Source organism: Elephantulus edwardii, unplaced genomic scaffold (genome assembly GCF_000299155.1).
Source record: "Elephantulus edwardii isolate Elephantulus edwardi_28Jun2011 unplaced genomic scaffold, EleEdw1.0 scaffold00092, whole genome shotgun sequence".
Taxonomy (NCBI): domain Eukaryota; kingdom Metazoa; phylum Chordata; class Mammalia; order Macroscelidea; family Macroscelididae; genus Elephantulus; species Elephantulus edwardii.
The window spans coordinates 2,000,242-2,020,443 of record NW_006399842.1 but is presented as its reverse complement, the minus strand read 5'-3'; the positions used below and the strand labels follow the sequence as shown (position 1 = coordinate 2,020,443).

The 20,202-nt window shown below is 39.5% G+C and overlaps 1 protein-coding gene across 1 annotated transcript in view; it reads right to left on the bottom strand.

Moving 5' to 3' along the window:
* Positions 1-5,863, bottom strand: part of LOC102856885 (erythrocyte band 7 integral membrane protein-like) — a 41,806-nt gene extending 35,943 nt beyond the window's left edge. The window contains exon 1 of the mRNA XM_006890686.1: positions 5,809-5,863. The gene's annotated coding sequence lies outside the window, so the exon portion shown is untranslated. The remainder of the gene's footprint in view (positions 1-5,808) is intronic.
* Between the last annotated feature and the right edge of the window lie 14,339 nt (positions 5,864-20,202).

The following is a 20,202-nucleotide window of genomic DNA, read 5'->3' as shown; positions in this document are numbered from 1 at the left end:
ATATAGGTCATGGTCTTCAGAATTACTTTCTATGTGTCAGAGAATTGGAAAATGAAGAAGGATGATAGATGAAGAATTGATGCCTTTGAGTTGTGGTACTGAAGAAGAATATTGAACATACCATGGACTTCCAGGAGAACAAACAGGTCTGTGGTGGAGAGAGTGAAACCAGGCTGTTCCCTGGAGGTAAGGATTTTGAAGTTGTCTCCCATACTTTGGGCACGTGGCCAGGAGGGACAAGAGGGGCATCATGCTTGGAAGGGTGAGGAGACAGAGCAGGAGAGGAAGACCCAGGATGAGATGGATTGATTCAGTGACTGGAAAAATGGGACTTGGTCTGTTGGAGATGATGAGATTGGCTCAGGATGGGGCAGGGTTCTGAGCTAATGTACGCAGGGTCATTATAAGTTGCAGGCGACTTGATGGCATATAACAACAACAACAACAACAACAACAGACTTTCATTTTCAAGCCCATAGACATTGTTAACTTTTTTGTACTTTATTTCTCACATTAACTAGTAGGTTGATAATTCAAATCTTAAAATTTCTAAAGTACATTTACATAAACTTTCCTATTTGAGACTCACAAAACCCGGGTCGATCAATAGGGCAGATAAGACCATAAGAACATAGAGGTGAGGACTTGACTCCCTAAAGGTAGCAAAGCTTGCCCAGGATCACCCAACCCAGGTAGTAAATGATGGTGTTGAGATTGGAGCTCATATCTTTGAATTCAAAACTCTGCATTTATTTCATAACACTCTGGGTTAGGAGTTGCACTACCAACAAACAAAAGCAAGCAGTTTGAACTCACTAGCTGCTCAGTAGGAGAAAGATGAGCAACCTCCTCCTGTGCGATTTACAGTCTCTGAAAACTCCAACCTGACAGCACTTGGGGGAGGGACTGGACAGGACAAGGTAGTCACAATTGAATAACAAGGCTGGACTAGTTTTCCTCCTTTTTTTAAAAAAAAAAAGAAACATTGGTACCATTTTCAGAGCAAAAGGATTTCTTTTTTTAAAGGAAATGAACTGGAAACCTAGTGTAGAGTTAAAGTACTTTGTTTCATTGTTTCATTTTTTTCCTTTCTTTTAAAGATGGATATAGTTTTCAGTCTGATAGTTTAGAACAAACATTTTACCAGTTATATCTGTATTTTATTGAAATTCCAGTGCAATTACTTGAGGTTTGAGTTTCTTTACTAATCTCAGAGTATACACTAAGGCTCCAAAAGAAAACAGGGGTATGTGAAGCAGAACTGATACACTTACATTCTACTTCCTACTGACCAGTGACTCTAAATTTCTCTCTTCCTAACCCTCAATTAAAAAAAAAAAGGATTATCTTTATTACATATATTATCTGCATAAGAAGAAATCCTGTTGATACTAGAAACCCAGATAGTCCACCTGTAACAAGAATACGTAATGGGGAACCTGATGAACACACCCTAAAATCAGCAGTTTGAGTGCTAACAAACAATAAAACTGTTCCAACAACATAACTGAAGCTTTTAACAATGATTTATGCCATGAGAATTCTTAATGCCCTTCTGAATCTTTAACACCCTCCTGAATTTTCCATGCCCTTCCTCTTTTCCTTTTCAACAACCATTTTTCCAAGTCTACTATGTATTAGATACTGAGAAATGATAGATTCTGTCAGTTGTGGCAATCTGGTTCTGACACAGTCACCCTACATAAAATGAAACACCGCCCGGCCTTGCACATTCTCACAAGTGTTGCTACGGCTGAGCCCACTGTGGCAGCCACAGTATATCAGTCCATCTCTCTGAGGCTCCTCCTCCTTTTCATCCCCCTGCCCCCCATCTATTTAACGAAGCACTGAGCTCTTTTCCAAGAACTGAGCCCTCCTGACAACATGTTCAAAGTATGTATGGGAGACGAGATCTCATCATCCTTGCATCTAATAAGGAGCATTCTGTTTGCACTGGTTCCAAAGCAGGTTTTTTCATTCTATGTCAGCACCATAATTCAAATGCATCAATTCTTCTTTGGTCTTCTGAAGAAGGAACAAACTCTCATGATTTGATAAAGATAGGGTAAGAGAAATATTGCCGTCAAGTCGGAACTGACTCATAGCTAATAACCCTCCAAGGGTTTCTGAGGCTATAAATCACACAGGGAGAGATTGCTCGTCTTTTTCTTACGGAGCTGACAGTAGGTCTGAGTGTAACCCCTTATAAATTTGTTGTTACATAAAATCAGGTCAGAACTGACCAACAGCTGACCACCGTCCAGTGGGTTTTTGAAGAAAATAAATCACACAGGAGGAGACTGCCCACCTTTCTCCCATGGAGCAAGCAGCTGGTGGATTTGAATTGTGTGCCTTTGAGGTGGCATCACAGTTCTCTACCACTGGGCTACTAGACCTCCCTCTTTACAAACTAGAGCTCCCTAATTGTAATACTTTGCAAACATTATAACAAAAGTATGCACAAGATGTTAGGTAGATGGAGGAAATGTGTTCATTTGTTACAATATTTTTCAGAACAATGTTTATCAATATCTTCTTAAAAAATTGAATTTGTCCATATTTAACAGCTTTACCAACATCTTTTCCACTGTTTCCCTTCAAAACTGACTGGCAATTAGTAGCCTTTGACTTCACTTACAGTGCAAAATTACATCACACAGAATCATAAATTTATCTAACCTAAGTATGAGAGGTTTTGTAGACTTGGTCTTGTGACTTGAGTTACTTTATCACTATTCATTCTTGCAGTCCGTTAATTATTGAAGAGGTTACAAAATTCTCCGCAATCTGATCATCTGTAACAACTGAAACAAACAAATCAGTCCCAGGATCCTGCTTATTTTCAGAAATTCTCCCAAAGGGATATTATTCTGTTGACATGGCTCTTAATTACTATGATACATTTATTTGCAATCCACCTGCATTGTTTCATTACAAAGTGAGTGAGTGAGTCACTGGCTTTAAGAAGAAACTAGTTTTCCTCTGGTCTGGCTGTATTTACTTTTCTAGAACTAATTTCCTCAAAAGTATATAGGGGCAGAGTTTGGATTTTTACATTCCTCTGCTTCTAGGAAAAGCACTTTATGGAACTTCCTTATGCAAAAGGTCCTGATTGCTTAGCCAACTCTAGCCATTCCTTGTGTCAGGAACTCAAAGGGCTTGCCTAGACCTGGCCCCAGTTTCCAGATGGTGTAAACACTTAACAGTGTTGTTTTTGTGTATATTTGTGTATATATATAATGTCCTGATTTACATTTCTTTGCAACCCTGTCCTTTACCCTCAGCAAAGTTCTGATGTCAGAAAGGCCTTACTTTTGGTATGCATATTTGAGGACGCTCGAGAATAGGGAAAATGGTGTGGACAATCAGGTAGTCCAGCTTTGAAATTTTGCTCTAATTTTATGGCCTCAGTGTGATTTTTCCACACTGAGCCTTTTTCCTTATTGTAAAATGATGAATAAAGGACATTTTACTAGTACGTGTATTGAAGGACTACAACTATTGCTTGTAAAGCATTTAGGCAGTTTTTGGTACTTGACAAATACTTAATAAATTCTAAGAATAAATTATAGTGATAGTATCACAAGAAGTGTCTGATTCTAATACACAGCGACTCATCGGGGCTGCCATTCTTTTATTTTATTTTATTTTATTTTTTATTTTTGTGTGAGTGTACCGTCAAATCAGATCTGACTGGTACAGGAGGAGATTGTTCCTCCTTTTCCCAGCAGAGCATCTGGTGGATTCGAACCGTGTGCCTCTGGGATTGTAGTTGCAGCTCCTTGCCACTAGGCCACCAGAGCTCCCCTGGGGCTGCCATTCTTTACAGGAGAAAACTGCTCAACCTACTCTCATGGAGCAGCTGGCAGATCCAAACCACTGACCTTTTGGTTAGTTCATTATATAATGCACTAAATCACCAGAGTAACAACAGATTTCTATGTTTTGCACTACAAAAGCTCAAGCAATAGTCTGTATGTATGTGTGTTTTTCTGGGGAGAGATGAATAGTTTTTCATTAGATTTTTTTAAAGTAGAAAAGTAAGAAAAAGAACACAGGAAACTTCTCTGTGACTATGAAAAAAATAATGAAGTAAACATTAAGAACGTAGGTCATGTTTATTCCCAAAGAGCTGCGCTAAGATTCCCCAGTGCAATTTTACCAAACTTCCAACATTTTCCCCATGATCTTTTATCCTCCCTTTGGGATGTCAGGTCACAGGAATTTCATCCACTGTCTCACTTAGGAAAAGATAACTACCAAAAAGGTAGTATTTACCATTTTCAATCTTTAGAGCCAGTCAAATTCTAGTTTAAAATATAACTCCATTACTCATAAGTTTTGTGACTTTAAGTAACTTAACTGTTTTAAGGGTCAGTTTCTTCAATTACAAACTAGGGAACAGAACAGAATCTACCATATGCTGGGTTGTGAGGATTCAATGAAAAAAAAATACATATAAAATGTTTAACACAGAGACTCGCTTATTTAAGTGCTCACATATTTTAGCTATTATTCTCATCAACTCTTCATTGTTATATTCCTAATTTGGAAAGGATATTCTCCAAGTTGCTTCTTTGGAAAAGTCAGTGATGAAAATTTGTGTAAAACTTTTGATGCTACAGAAGGAAATAACGCCAAGATCCCTGAGCAATTGAAATGGGTTTTCACAGGATGAGAGGGCAAGAAATCACAAGAGGTGCCTCCCGTGTTCTGGAAAAGCCCACTCTAAATATCTAGCCCTCTGAATATCTTTTACAGTGTCATCCTTAGAAATAATTCTTTTGAGACTGAAGGCTTTGGGATCACTAAGCCTCTGGGAAGGAACCGGTACTCCTCAGAGGTCTATCACCTCTGTTGGACCCTTTTCTCCAAGGAGTTAGCCAATAAAGATTCCAGGTGACAGTCCTCTCAGGGGATAACCACAGGGCCACTTACAGCTTATGCCTTCAAGATGGGAAAAGCCTTGCTGGTGTGGGAATCAAGAGTCTTTTGAAAGAGACAAAAGTTCCAAAAGAAACAAGTCCTTAAGGGGAAAAAAGGCATAGAGATTGAGATAAAAATACTGCTGCAAATAAATAAATAAGTACATACATACATTACATACATACATACAGCTCCAAAGAGCGGTGGGAAAGATGCCAAAGAGAGACACCCTTCCTTCTGAAAATGTGATCTGTGTTCCTATACACGACCACTATAGGTCAGGATCGATCGACCACACACAACAATACACTAGTAAATTTATATGGAATCTGTCCTTGCCTCTTGATACACAGGAAAGAATGAGGATTCGCGAAAGGGTGAAGAAGCAAAGGTCCCGGCTCCACCCCTGGCCGCGAGTTACTGTGTGGATAACATGAGATAATGACCACAGTGCCTGGTATATGGTAAGTGCCTGGCATATTGGATAAGGTGAGCCTCTACCAGGGTTCTGAGCATGAGAAAAGCCTCCTGTTTGCCACTGATATGTCCATCGAGTGCCAGGCACGGCGCAATGCACTTGCATCCTAACCTCCTTAAATCCTAATAACCAGCTTGCAAAAATCGTTATGACTATTACTTTTTTCGTCTCACAAATGAGGAAACCGCAATAACCAGCTTGCAAAATGGTTTTGTTTGTTTGGTTGGTTTTTTGTCTCACAAATGAGGAAACCGCGGCTTTAAAGAAACTTCATAGCTGTGAAGCGCCTTTAAACTCTGGTTACTCCGATCGCCGAGCCCACGCCCTAAGCTGGGGAACGTTCCCAAGGGAAGAGTTCACTGGTTAGAGGAGACTCTCAGTTCCTCCAGTCGAGCTGAACTCACCTTTGAAAGAGTCGGGGACCCGCCGGGCTTGGGTATCTGCCGCATTCCGCTTCTCAGCCATGCTGCTCGTGCAGGAGTCGCCGCAATTCCTTATCGCTTGCAGAAGCCAGAGTAGCCGGGACGATCTGGCGCGTTAGATCTGGATTGCATGCAGCCCTACTCCTCCCGTAGCCCTGCCCGCTTATCAACTTGGCCAATCAGCGCACAGAGTCCAGAAGGATACGCCCTCCCGTAGGCTGGCCCGACCCCTACTGATGCTTTACGATCACTTCCCCGTTAGGTCCGCTAGTGGGCGTCACCGATGGGCGTGGCCTGCGCGGAATCGCCCCTCCCCCTACCTAAAGCGAGATTGGCGCCCAATGTCCACCGAGACAGAGGTGGAGATCTCGGAAACAACTACTATTAAGGAACGACTTGAGGGAAAAATGAAAATGAGAAGACACCTTTCTGAGTACAGGCTTTAAAACCTCGCGCTTCTGGGCAAGATGGCATCCGACTTGAGAGAAAGCTGAGGGGGCGGCATTGAGGTCAAGGTGAGGACTGAGCTGAGACGAACAACCCCGAGCAGAAAAGTTCCAGTGAGGTTCAGTTATTCGTACAAAATAATTTTGTGCACATGTTATATGCCAGGCAGTTCTCGGCCAGAGGGATTGCAGGCAAGGGGTTCGTTGTTATGTGCTGTTGAGTTGCCTGCGACTCATAGCGACCCTATGTATACCAGCTCTGATTCCTGTCCTGCCCTGAGCCAGTCTCACAGTCTCCAACACACTTAACCCCATTGCCCCAGTTACTTACTGTATCAATCGTCTCCTCTCCTCTCCTGCATTGTCCCTCCACTATTCTGAGCATGATGTCCTTCTCCAAGGACTTGTCCCTCCTGGCCACGTGCCAAAGTATGTGAACTGGAGCTTCAAAATCCTAGCCTCCAAGGAGAAACTTAGTTTCACCCTCTCCAAGACAGTCCTGGCAGTCCATGGTATGTTCAAGACTCTTCTCTAGCACCACAATGCAAAGGCATCAATTCTCCTTCTGTCATCCTTAGTCATTGTCCAGCTCTTTAATGCATAGCAAGTAATTGCGAAGAACGTGGCCTGGATTCGGTGCACCTTAGTCTCTAGACTGACATCGTTGCTTTTCAATACTCTAGAGAGGTCCCCGACAGGAGATTTTCCCAGAGCAATTAATCTTTTGATTTCCTAACTGCTGGTGCCAAGAATGTTGATTGTGGAGCTGAGCAAGCTGTAATTGTTAACAACCTCAATCTCTTCTCTATCATGGTGCTGCCAATTGGCCTTGTGGTAGGAATCTGCTTTCTTGGTGTTGAACTTCAATTCATATTGAAGACTACAGTCCTTCACCTGTAGCAAGCACTTCAGGTCTTCCTCAGTTTTAGCAAGCAAGGTTGTTTCATCTGCATAATGTAGGTTGTTGAGGAGTCTTCCTCCAATCCTGCCTTTCTGAAATTTGCATTCTAATGTGTAAGTATGCAAGAAATAACATAAAACATTTACACCTAGTGGAGTGCTATTTGAAGGGAACCAAGTGCTGGGGCTGGGGTGGGGTAGGGAGATGAGAGAAGATCTCTGTATATAGATGGCCTTTGAGGTGTGACCTGAAAGATGAGAAGGAACCAACTTTGAGAGGGGGAACCCTTGGCAGAGGGAAAGGCAAAGTATTCTCGTTCTCAAGCTTTCTGTGGGATTGTGGCTGAAAACTTTACATTTACAAATCACACTGGGCCCTGTTCACCAAGACTTGCCTTCATGCAGAATGTTCCAATTCCGAGGATATCAGTGTGCACAGAAAGAGCACTTTTTGAAACGTTAAACAATTTTGAAATAAGAACAGATTTACAGGAAGTTGTAGCAGTGCTTCCAAATGGATTTGAATCACGTCAGCCATGACTGTGGAAGTAAACTGTGGATGCCTGAAGAGCAAAAAGAACTCAATGTTGTGGAATGACAGACTGAGAAGAAAGTCCTTTCTGCAGCCAGATTTGAGAGATTGGATTATTCCAGGACTATGAAGAGCCTTTAAGACAGGCACTGCTGTTTCAAATCTCCAGTTGGTTGCTATGGGAGGTGCAGATTGTTCTTTTCTGAAAAGATAATCAAGGTTTTAGTGGAGCTTTGACCTGTAACTTCCCTAGGCTAATTGTCCTTTCAGAAATTTTGATTCAGTTTCACTTCCTGGACCATGACTGAACTGGCAAGAACCGGATTGAAGCCCTAAGTTGCAGACAGTATTTTAAAAATTACATGGCTCCAAGCCTTAATTTCTTCCCAGTACTTAAAACTTCCTTTACTGCCTTTATAGCTAAGCTGCCTACTGGCCAACCCCAAGTTGTGATTTTTGGTCACCCACTGGACGACTGGAGCTACAGGTCCTCAGATGTCCCCATGATTATTTATGGAACAGACCATTGTGATCCATAGACTTTTCATAGGCTGAGTTTCAGATTGCTTGCCCTTTCTTCTGAGTCTAGCTTCGTCTGAAATGTTTGGTAGTTTCATTTCAATTTTTTTTTTAAAGTAGACTTCTTACCGTCTGTGTGTGAGACTCTAACTTTAATTCCCAGTCGATGCACCACATCTGCAGCCACTAATTTTCCTTTAGTGCTTTGTGTGTTGCTTACATGAAGAAGACAAAACTCCTCGCTACTGGACCTAAAAGCAACATTATGATAATTGGTGAAAAGACTGAAGTTGACAACGATTTCATTTTACTTGGATCCACAATCAACACCTTTGGTACTAGCAGTCAGGAGAGTGTTTCAGGAGAGATGATGCATTGGGCAAGCCTGCTGTCAGGGACCACTCCAAATTACTGAGAAGTAATGATATCAGTTTGAAGACTAAGGTGTGCCTCATTCAGGCACAATTACTCACTATGCAGCTGAGAGCTGGACCGTGAATAAGGGTGACAAAAGAGGAACTGATGCCTTTTAACTGAGGTCTTTTTGAGTACTGCATATCCCATAGACTGCAGAAAGAACAAACAGATAAGTTTTGGAGAAAGCGCAGCTAGAATACTCATTGGAGGCAAAGATGACAAAGCTTTAACTCATATTTTGGGCATGTTGCTAGTACAGGCTATTCATTGGAGAGAGATGTCATACTTGGAAAGGTGGAGGGAGGGTCAACAAAAAAGAAGACAACCCTTGATGAAATGAACTGACCCAGTGACTGCAGCAATGGGCGCAAGTGTGTCAGAGATGATGTGGATGGCATAGGATAGGATAGGATAGGATAGGATAGGATAGGATAGGATAGGATAGGATAGGGTTCAGATATGTTGTTGTTCATAGGGTCACTATGAGTCATATTCGACTAATAATCACAACAGTGTTACTGAACAGGTCTCAGCAAAGCTTGTACACTATTTAACTGTAACAGTATAATAGCAAAACCCAAGACATTGACAATGATGCAATAGAAGTGTGTATAGTAGCACTATTTTATTAAATGCAGATTGGTGAAATCGCCACCATAATTAAGAAACAGAATTAATCTATCACCGCAAAGACTTCCTTTCTGAGAAGTACTCTTTTCCCTTTATGAAAAATATGCTCTCACTTTGTATGGCATCTGACACTTTGTGACTCTTAAGTAACATAAAAGGGTAGATTCTCCCCTTTGGTTTCAGTTCTGGAGCTTTGTGACTGGATCAGCAACAGAAATGGGAGAACACACTGTCAGAGAAGCTCCAAATGCAGCTGATTCCCTTTACTTGAGGGATGCAGATTCGTAAAAGACTGATGCAGAGCTCCCAAACTGACTTCCAGCCACATATGGGCCCAAGACAGTTTTTATTCCTGAGAGGTGGAATACAGCTTGTGCAGTCACTTTGTTTATTAGCTTTCTGGAGAAGATAAGGGGGAGGGTACGGTAAATTAATGAGCTCTCCTTTCTAAATCAATCTTGAGAAAGTCCACAGCTTCATTTTTTCCATTCCTAAACGAATAAGCCCCAGAGGCATGAACTTCCTGTTTATCATGTGGCTCCCAGGAAAGAGTGGCAACTTCACAAGAAGTTAATTAAACCCTCCAATAGAGGGGGACTTGATTATAAATTATTACATACCATGAAAAATGTTTAGGGTTAGTTTTTGCTAGAAAAAGGAAATAATGGTTCAAAATTAATTCAGATGTCTCTAGCCTTTCCTCCCAACTTCCTCATCTCTCAAGGCATCACTTCTGAAGGATTAGAAAAGAACCTTCTCCCTTTGGGACAAAGACTTAGGTAAACATTTGTTGGCTCTAATTTCAGATTGCATCAGTTCAAGAGCTGATTCTGGGCCCCAAACTAAGAACAAGCTTTGCCATGACTTTTAAATGACTTTCAGAATGGCAAAGAGTTTTCAGATTTTTATTGAAAAATAGACTTCCCCCCCCCCCCAGTTGTAGCCATTTTCAGGGACCTTAATGATCTCAATTATCCTTAAAGCTCGTACCATGGCTTTAATATTATCAGCTCTTAATATTTTTCTGCAAAAACATGGAGAGGTAAGCAGAATAAAAAGCTGGCTGAAAAATAGACTTTTACTTGCCAATGGGGGCTCACCTATTCTGATTTTCTCATATATTCTGTATAAATGCATTGATTAAGAATACGTTAGAAAAAATAAATATTAGCCTGTCACTCTTTCCCTTTGGGGGACTTTCTGGTCTGAAATTTTCTTCCAATAATGATTAGAAGTTAGATTATATGGTGAAATTTTATGCTTTGAAAATATAAACCTATTATGGAAAATGATAAATAACTTGAAGACAACCAGTGAATTCATTATAGCTTTATATCTTCGATGAATAATAGTTGATTTTTTAATGGATATTTTCATGTTGTTAAATTCAGAGCAAGTAGTCACGTCAATTTTTCTTTTTATTTTATTTTGCTGTTATTTGCTTAGCATGATGTGGGTACCAAATTAAGTATTGATTGATGGTGCTGGTAATGATATTAAGACATGAATATCAGCTTAAAGACAGGCATGCACCACGAATCATAATTGAATAAGTTAGAGGGAAATTTAGTTAGTTTTTTCCTGTATCCACACAACCTCCTGCCTTCAAGTCAGTTCTGACTTGTAGAAACACTAAAGGAGAGACGTAGCTGCCCCATAGATGTTCCCAGGAAGAGTCTCCCATGAAGAGGCTAGTGGGTTCAAACTGTGAGCTGTTTGGTGGCTGCTTTTGCCACTGCACCACCACTCCCCTCTTTTAAACACACACACACACACACACACACACACACACACACACACACACACACACGCTTTAAATAAGAACAGTAAGATTTATTTATTAATCCAGACTTATCTTGATTGCCTTTAGTGAAATTAGCTAACCAGGTATCTTAAGAGAACAGCAATTTCAGCAAGTTACATCTGTGATACTTTCTCCAGGGTGAGACTAACAAATTCCCTCCATCTCTCTGTGTAGATTAATCCACGTTTATTACATTGCAGCAAGTTCTTCCGGAAATTACACTGGGATTTGAATCCTCACACGTTTCACTGGGACTTGAATGTACACAAGATTCACCAGACGACTTTATACATTTAAGCTGCAGCAGAAGAACAATTACACCACAGAACCTGGTAAGGAGCCCATGTTCTTTTATTTTTAAAAAGAAAAAGCGTAATGACGGTATTAATCTATGAGAAGAGTCATAGAAACCTGCTTTATTTCACTTATCAAATATTTTTTAATATTTACTCAGTAAATATATATTGAACATCTAAGTTAATGAACAAAGAAAAAATGTCTGCCCTTATGGAACTTACATTCTAGTATTTCTTTTTGTATATGACTGCAGTATATTCAAGTCCTTGCTTTGCTTGCTTTTCCATATCCATGTCTCTGAAATAACCTGAACCATTTATGTTGACTTGAAAAAAAAATGTGTTCAGGCAAGTTGTAATAATTATTAGTTTTCTTGTGATTGCTTTTCTGGACATAATTCATTTTCATTCTTGCTAAAAAGAAAGCCCTTGGATAGGAAGGCTGCTACTTGGAATGCTGCTCCACCTAGTGGCCTGTGTAATCTACAACTCTCCACCAAAGTTAAAAAACCTCATTGCTGTAGAGTCAGAACTCACAGCTGACCCTCTAACAGGTTTTCGAGGGGTAAATATGAGTAAGATTCTTATCGTTCTCCCTCTAAGCCAACAGTGGATTCAATAGCACAACTTCTTATAGACTACGCCACCAGAGCTCCCTTATAAAAACTACTACTGCTAAAAAAACCCCCAAACAAACACAAAAACTAACACCAAGTAGGAAATACTTTGTGATGAAAGAGCGCTCATGGTGTCTTATGTGTTAACCAAAAAGTCAGCGATTCGAATCTGCCAAGTACTCTGGAGAAAAATGACAATCTCCTCCTGTAAAAGATTTAAAGCCTTGGGAAACCGTGGATATTTACTATGAGCCAGACCTACTTGAAGTCTGTTTAGTTTTGTTAAAGCTGGATATGGGAGGAGTGTTCAGTCTTATTCACTGAGCTCTAAAGATACATGATAAGAAACATAAAGTGAAGCTATACATAGACTTCACCTGATGATATGCACAGGAATCAGATCGATTACATCTATGGAAAGAATAGTTGAAGAAGTTCTGTATCAGCTGTATAAAAGCCAGGTGCTGAATTTGGAACAGACATCAACTATTCATATGTAAGTTCAAATTAAAGCTAAAAAATGAAATCAAATTCACCAGAACCAAAATTTGACCTTGAGTCTATACCACCTGAATTAAAAATATATCTCAGGAACAGGTGTGAGGCCTTAAACACTAAAGGCCTGAACAGGAGCAATTTAATCTTTAAATGGTATCATTGCTCCTCTGTACTCTGGAGAGGTCCTTCACAGCAGACTTCCCCAGTGCAGTATGCCATTTGATTTCTTGCCTGCTGGTCCCAAGGATGCTGATTGTGGACCGAAGTAAGATGAAATAATTGACAATTTCAATCTTTTCTTTATCCAGTAATGTTGTCTATTGACTGAATGGTGAGGATTTTTGTCTTCTTGATACTGAGATGTCACTAATATTGAAGACTACAGTTTTGGTGGGGGTTTTGTATGTGGGTTTTGTTTTGTTTTAAGGCTGCAGTTTTTTATCTTCTGCCGCAAGCACTTCAAGTCCTCCTCACTTTCAGCAAGCAAGGTGGTGTCATCTGCACAATGCAGGATATTGATGAATCTTCCTCAGAATCTGATGCCACATTCTTTTTTACAGATCCAGATCTTCCAATGATTTTCTCAGCATGTAGACTGAATAGGTATGAGAGAAAGATGAAAGATATAACTCTGACACACATCTTTCTTCATTTTAAGCCATGTTCCCTTGATCTGTTCAAATAATAGCTTCTTGGTCTAGGTAGGTTTTATATGAGAAAAATTAAGTGTTCTGGGATTCCCATCCTTCTCAGTATTAGTCACAGTTTGTTACAATCCAAATAGTTAAATGCCTTTGCATAGCCAAATAGTCAATAAAACACAAATAGACATTCTTCTGGTATTTTCTGCTTTCAATCAAGATCTATCTGGCTTCAGCAATGAAATCCCTGGTGTCATGGCCTCTTCTAAACCCAAATTGGCCGAACTTCTTTCAGTTCTCTGTCAATAAACTGTTCCAACAGTTTTGGGATGATCTTCAGCAATACTTTGCTTTCATGGAGTGTTAGTGATAATATTCAGTAATTTCCACATTCTGTTATAATCTAGGGAATAGGAACAAACATGTATTTCTTCCAATCTATTGACCTTCCATAGCTGCCTTCTAAACTTTCTAGCACAACCTGGTGAGCATGTTGAGGGCTGCATCTGTTAGTTGAAACATGTCAGTTAGTATCCCATCCATTCTTGGGGCCTTATTTTTCACCAATGCCTTCAGTACAGCTTGAACATCTCTCTTCATTATCACTGACTCTTTATCATATGCTATTCCCTGAAATATTCCCATGTCAGCCAGTTCTCTTTGGTACAGTGACTCTGTATATTCCTTCTGTCTTCTTTTGATGCTTTCCTGAATCATTCAAGATTTTGCCCATAGCATTTCTCATTATTGTAACTTGAGGCTTGAATTTATTTTTCAGTTTGAGAAATGCCAGTCCTCTTTACACTAAAATTAGCTATGTTCTGTAGAAGAAAAGTAAATGAATAAGGAGTTGTGTTGCCAATCCAAAGGTAGACAATTTGAATCCAGCATCTGCTCTCAGGGGAGAAAGATGGGCCATTTTCTTCCATGTGGTTTATAGCACTTAAAAACCCAGTGGAGGGTGAGCTGTGAATCTGATCTAACTTGATAGCAAAGAGTTGAATTTTGTTTGAATTTGCCCTAATCATTACATAGAGAGCTCTGGTGACCTAGTGGTAAGAAACTGCCCTACAATCCTGAAGACACATGGTTCAAATCCACCAGCTACTCCTTAGGAGGATGGGCAGTCTCTTCCTGTGTGATTAACTGCCTCTGAAAATTGGTCAGAGGATCAGATATGGGTTGGTTCCAACTCAAGGGTACATGACAACAACCACGAGTACATAAGGAACTGAAGTGGCACAATGGCCAGCTGTTAACTGAAAGGTGGGTCATTGGAATTCATCAAGCATTTCATAGGAGAAAGGGTGATAGTTGCTCCCATAAACATTTACAGCATTGGAAATGCAATGAAGACATTCTATGGTGTCTTAGAGTCACTGTGAGTTGGAATCTGTTTCATGACAATGAGTGTAATTTTGGTTTTGTCTTTTTTTTAAATGTGTGCATTATTAATATTCAACATTTACAGAAACAATTTTAATTTTTTTAAAAAATCTACTCATCTTCTTTTTTTTTTTTTTTCCTATAATTATATTTTATTAATTTTCATAAACATTTACAGAGATTTTGGGCTTCCACTCATTCATTGTTGCACTATTCTCTCTACCCTCCTCCCAGTTTGTTCTTGTCCAAATGCCACAGTGCTTGTCAAAGCCAGTTCTGATTAATCTTCTTTGTCAGTGTATCCTTTGCCATTCCCTATCACTCCTCCCTGAGAGAGACTTCACCCTGAGTCATAAGGAAAAGGGGACGGCGTATTCTCTTAGCTACTTCCTGCTGAAAAGGGACGCTGTGGGTTTCAGGGTGAAGATCTTCTCTCACTACTCTAAAGGGCCCCTTTGGCAGTAGGAAACACATAGACTATTATGGAGATTGATTTTGGAATTCAGATGCACTCTTATTGATTGTGCTTGGCTGTACATGTACATATCCTTCAAGATGTATCATGGGGGTGTTGCAACCTAGAAGACACAAATTTGACTAACAAGTTATAAGTACATGAGTCCAAAAATTATGGAAAAGTAAAAGAAAAGATTCTTTCATTGTTTTACAAACCCTCCCCCAGGTCCCCTCCACCATGCAGCCCTCGTTCTAGTCTCCTGTGATGACAGAAACACCCAGTTACATCTCTCTTTTAAACGGTTCTCTCCCTCCTCTGTTTCAGTGCAGTATACATTATTGAACCCATCTTACTCAGTCTCTCCCCAACCCCAAGGACAGTCCCATTCTACAACAGTGGCATCATGTAATATTTGTCCTTTTGTGACTGTACTCATCTTCTAATTTCAGTTTGAAAGCCTTTATTTCATAAGTATGTAAAAAGAAATTAAAGCCTTTTTAAAGGAAGGAATCTGCCTTTCTGTTGGAAAACCAGTTCTGTTGTTTTCAGCAGCCTCAACAGTTCCAATTTTTTTTTAAATATAGATTTACTTTCTTACACAAAAGAAACTGTATGCTCTCTGGTTTATTTGTTTTTTTTTCTTGCAATGTCTCCTGTAACAATGGTGGATGGAGACTTGGTTTTCTTTTTTTTTTTTTCTTTCTTTTTTTTTTGAGACTTGGTTTTCTTGTATGAATAGTTTGAAATATATGTTGTTCCTGTGACTTGGTTACTAGAAATCTTGGCCATTAGGGTTTTACCCTTGAGAGAGACCCTGCTTTGAGAACAAAAACAGATGAAAAAACATAGCATAAACACTATACTGGAAGAAGTTCCTTAGAGGAGTTGGCATTTCACTTCATTAATTAATACAGCAAACATTAATTAGATGTACCAGGTAACCAGGTAATGCCTCAGTGCTAGGGAATACACCGACTGATTAACAAGACAGAAACGGTCTTTATCCACATGGAGCTTATTATAGACAAAATGTTCTGCAGGCAACAGATCCTCATGGAAAAGGTTATTTTGTAAAGAGGGGGGAAAAGGCAGTGAAATTTCATTTCATATTCCATCATGGGAAAGTCAAGAGTCAAAAAGCCAAAGTCATTGCCTTGGAGACAGAAATAAATTATTTACATCTAACGCTCCGGAGGACTTTTAGAGGCTGTAAACTGCCTCTGAAATGGGAGGAGATCGATGACCAATCTGTCTTCTGTGGAGGAACTGGTGGATTAAAACTGCCTTCCTTTGGGTTAGCAGCACAACTCCTTACCCACAAAGCAACCAGAGCTCCCTCATGGGAAAGTAACAGCAGTCTGTATTATGAAATGGTAAAATAAATTTCTTTTGAAAGGTTATATGGGACTATATACTTACTAAGACAGCCCTGAGTGGGGGTAGGATGGGCAGATATTTGCCTAGACCAGTTTAAAGAGGAAAAGAAATGTTTACATTATGATGGATGCTTTTCTTGGTATGGGACCATTTAAGGCAAGTAGAAACTATCCTGAAATTGCAAAGTCACTGTCTTAAATAATAAATTGAAACTCGTAGTTTTTATGAGATAGTGCTGAAACAAGCAAAGGGGAAAAAAATAGCTGTAGGGCTGAGGTAATTAACAACCAAATTCAGAGACTGATTCTGAGGCTTTCATTTTACCACTGTATTAATTCATAATTGCTACCAGGTATCTTATATAAATGCTAGTTAAGTTAGATAAAGTTATAAGAATATGCTAAAGAACTTTGAGGAACCCAAACCCCAGGTTAATAGAAAATAGGTAATCAACTGTGTTACTATTAACATTTTGGACTACATTAACATTTTATTTGCAAAGCAGGGCTGTCCTTTGCATCATAAAATATTTAGATAGAAGCTTCCCTGGCCAAATATCACAACTTCCTTCCCTTCATGGCAATCAAGAATGTCCTCTGATATTGCCAAATGCGCCCCTGAGTAAGCATTGTGGTGGTGAAATTACTTCTGGTTTAAGAACTGTTGTTCAAAAGTGTTTCCTCTTAAGGAATCCTTGCATGGACAAACCATTACTCATTGAGAGTAAAAAACCAAGAAGTTACCTTATGTCCTTTAACCCATTATTGCTTATCTGGTAACCAAGATTCAAGCTTAACATGTCTGGGAAGTCAAATTAGAGGATTAGACTAGGTAAGAATAAGCATTACATACGAAGAATTAGAGAAATGTGTTAATTTATATAATAAAAATATAGAGGATAGTTGTAGGAATAGATTTTAAAGTACTAAACTAAAAAGATCATAATGTAATTTCAGGTTGTACTGAATTTATTGATAAAATCTCACTTGCCAGATATTTGGCAGTCACTGTGTTTACTTAAGCAGAAAACAATGATTATCTCATTACTGGTTATCTGGCAGCCAGGATTCAAATGTAACATGTCTGGGAAATCACATTATGGAATTGAAGTAGAAAAAAAAAATTCAAGCTTTGCTTACAAAGGAGTATTTAAATTTACTATTTATGTCATAAAAATATTGGGTATATTTGTAGGAATGGGTTTAAGAATGCCTTGCTAAGAAGATCGAAATGTAATTTCAGGTTGAATTTATTGATAAGATTGCATTTGCCAAAGATTTGGCAGTCACTGTATTTGCTTGGGCATCTGAATATGCCTCTAACAGTATACAGATCTGGACAATGTCTAATGAAAGGTCAGAAACAATTTTACTTCATTTAAAGCAAGGAATAAAAAATGTTAGGGTATTTGACAGCTATTATAAAATCTGGCGGTGTACCTAACTTGTCCTCTGATACGGCCTAGAAGACTCTGAGTTTACTTTTACCATATGGATGGATTATGAAGGAACTATGAAAATCTTGAAAAAAATACTTTACTGGCTGTCCTCTATAAGCTGAGAATGCTGTGTGAAGAAAGGGTACTACTCTCAATGGCTGTTCCTTGGAAAAGTACACTATGTTTCGGAAGGTAGAAGGTCAGCAAAAGAGAAGACCCTCAGCAACAATGACTGTGGCAGCGGGCTCAAGTGTATTGGAGAGAATCAGGAAACGGAAGAGGATTCTGATCTATTGTCCATAGGGTCACTATAAGTCTTATGTGACTTGATGGCACTTACCAGCAGTCTCAATGGGAGAGGAAGAGATTTACGAACAGAATGAATGAGTAATGACTATCATAATCAGCTAGATAGCAGGAAAAGAAAATCTACATATAAAATCTAGATAGGAGATGAATAAGGAAATATATTTTAGTGAGAACTCCAGATTATTCTTATGGTGTATATATACGTAAGAAAGATTCTGATTCAATATATCTGGTGGTAGAAATACAAATTATCAGCAGATAGTCCAATCAGACTCCTGCTTATCTCACTAGGGTCACTATGAGTTGCAGGCAACTCAACGGCACATAACAACAACAATCCTATAACTATTTCCATTCATCAAAAAGTTGGCCCAACAGCGTGTGGAAATTATTGAACAATATTACTAATATCAAACACAAGCAAGATCCTGTTGAAGACTGGACAGTACATCATCAGAGAACTGTCAGGTGAACAAGCTGGGTATAGAAGAAGCTGTGGCTCTAGAGACATCATAGTCAATGTTAGATGGGTTTTGGCTGAAAGCAGAGAGCACCAGAGGTATGCCCATCTGTGCTTCATTGATTATACAAAGGCATTTGACTGTGTGGATCACAAATTGTGGCAACCTTGAGAAGACTGGGGATCCCAGAACACTTAACTGTGCTCATGTGAAACCTATACTTGAACCAGAAAACAATAGTCAAAACAGAGCAAGCAAACACTGCATGATTAAGGATTAGGAATGTCTCAGGGATGCATCCTATCTCCATACCTTTTGAATCTTTATGCACAATAGGTCATTTATGAGGAGGAATGTGGCATCAGGATTGGAGGAAAACTCATCAATAATGTATAGTATACAAATGACACAACCTTGCTTGCTGAAACTGAAGAAGACATGAGGTGTTTGGAGTAGAAGGCCAATGACTTTAGTTTTCAATATGGATTACTGCTCAACATCAAGAAAACAAAGATATTTACCATTGGGCTAATTGACAGCTTTATGATAGACAGAGAAGAGATTGAGATTGTTAACAACTTCCTCTTGCTTGGTTCCACAACCAACACTCTTGGCACCAGCTGTCAGGAAATCAGAAGGTGAATTGTACTGGGAAAGTCTGCTATCAGGGACCTCTCTAGAGTAATGAAGTGCAATGATGTCAATCTGGAAACTAAGGTGTGCCTGATCCAGGCCATGGTCTTTGCAATTACTTGCTATGCATCTGACAGCTGAAAAAGACTAAGGATGATAGAAGGAGGATCTATGCCTTTGAGTTGTGGTGCTGGAGAAGAGTGCTGAGCATAGCATGGACTGCCAGGAAGACAAACAGGTCTGTCCTACAGAGGGTGAGACCAAGCTGCTGCCTGGAGGCAAGGATTTTGAAGCTCCGTCTCACATACTTTGGGCATGTGGCCTGGAGGGACCAATCCTTTGAGAAAGGCATTATGCTTGGAAGGGTTGAGGGTCAGCACAGGAGAGAAAGTCTGAAGGTAAGATGGAATGACTCCGTGACTGGAGAAATGGGATTAGGTCTGTCACAGAAGATGAGATTGGCTCAGGATAGAGCAGGGTTCAGAGCTAATGTACACAGGGTTGCTATGAGTCATAGGTGACTCAATTGCACATAGCAATAACAAGAACAACCACCCTATTATTGAGTATTTAGTATGCCTTCTATTTTTCTATTAGGATAGCTGCTTCCGGATGTCAGATTATATATTAACACTAGTGATTTCCATTGATTGTAAACCCTGAATCACACTTGCCTTATGAAATGTATTGACCAGAAAGCTACGTTGTACGGGATGTGATTAAGAATGAGTAAGGCATGATATGAATCCCAGAACACTTAACTGTGCTCATGTGAAACCTATACTTGGACTAGGAAACAGTCGTCAGAACAGAGCAATGAAACACTGGATTCAGGATCAGCAAAGGTGTGTGCCAAGGATGCATTTTATTTCCATACCTTTTGAATCTACATGCAGAACAGATCATTTAAGAATCTAGACTTTATGAGGAAGAATGTGGTATCAGAATTTAAGGAAGACTCATCAACAACCTATGCTATGGAAATGACACAACTTTGCTTGCTGAAACTGAAGAG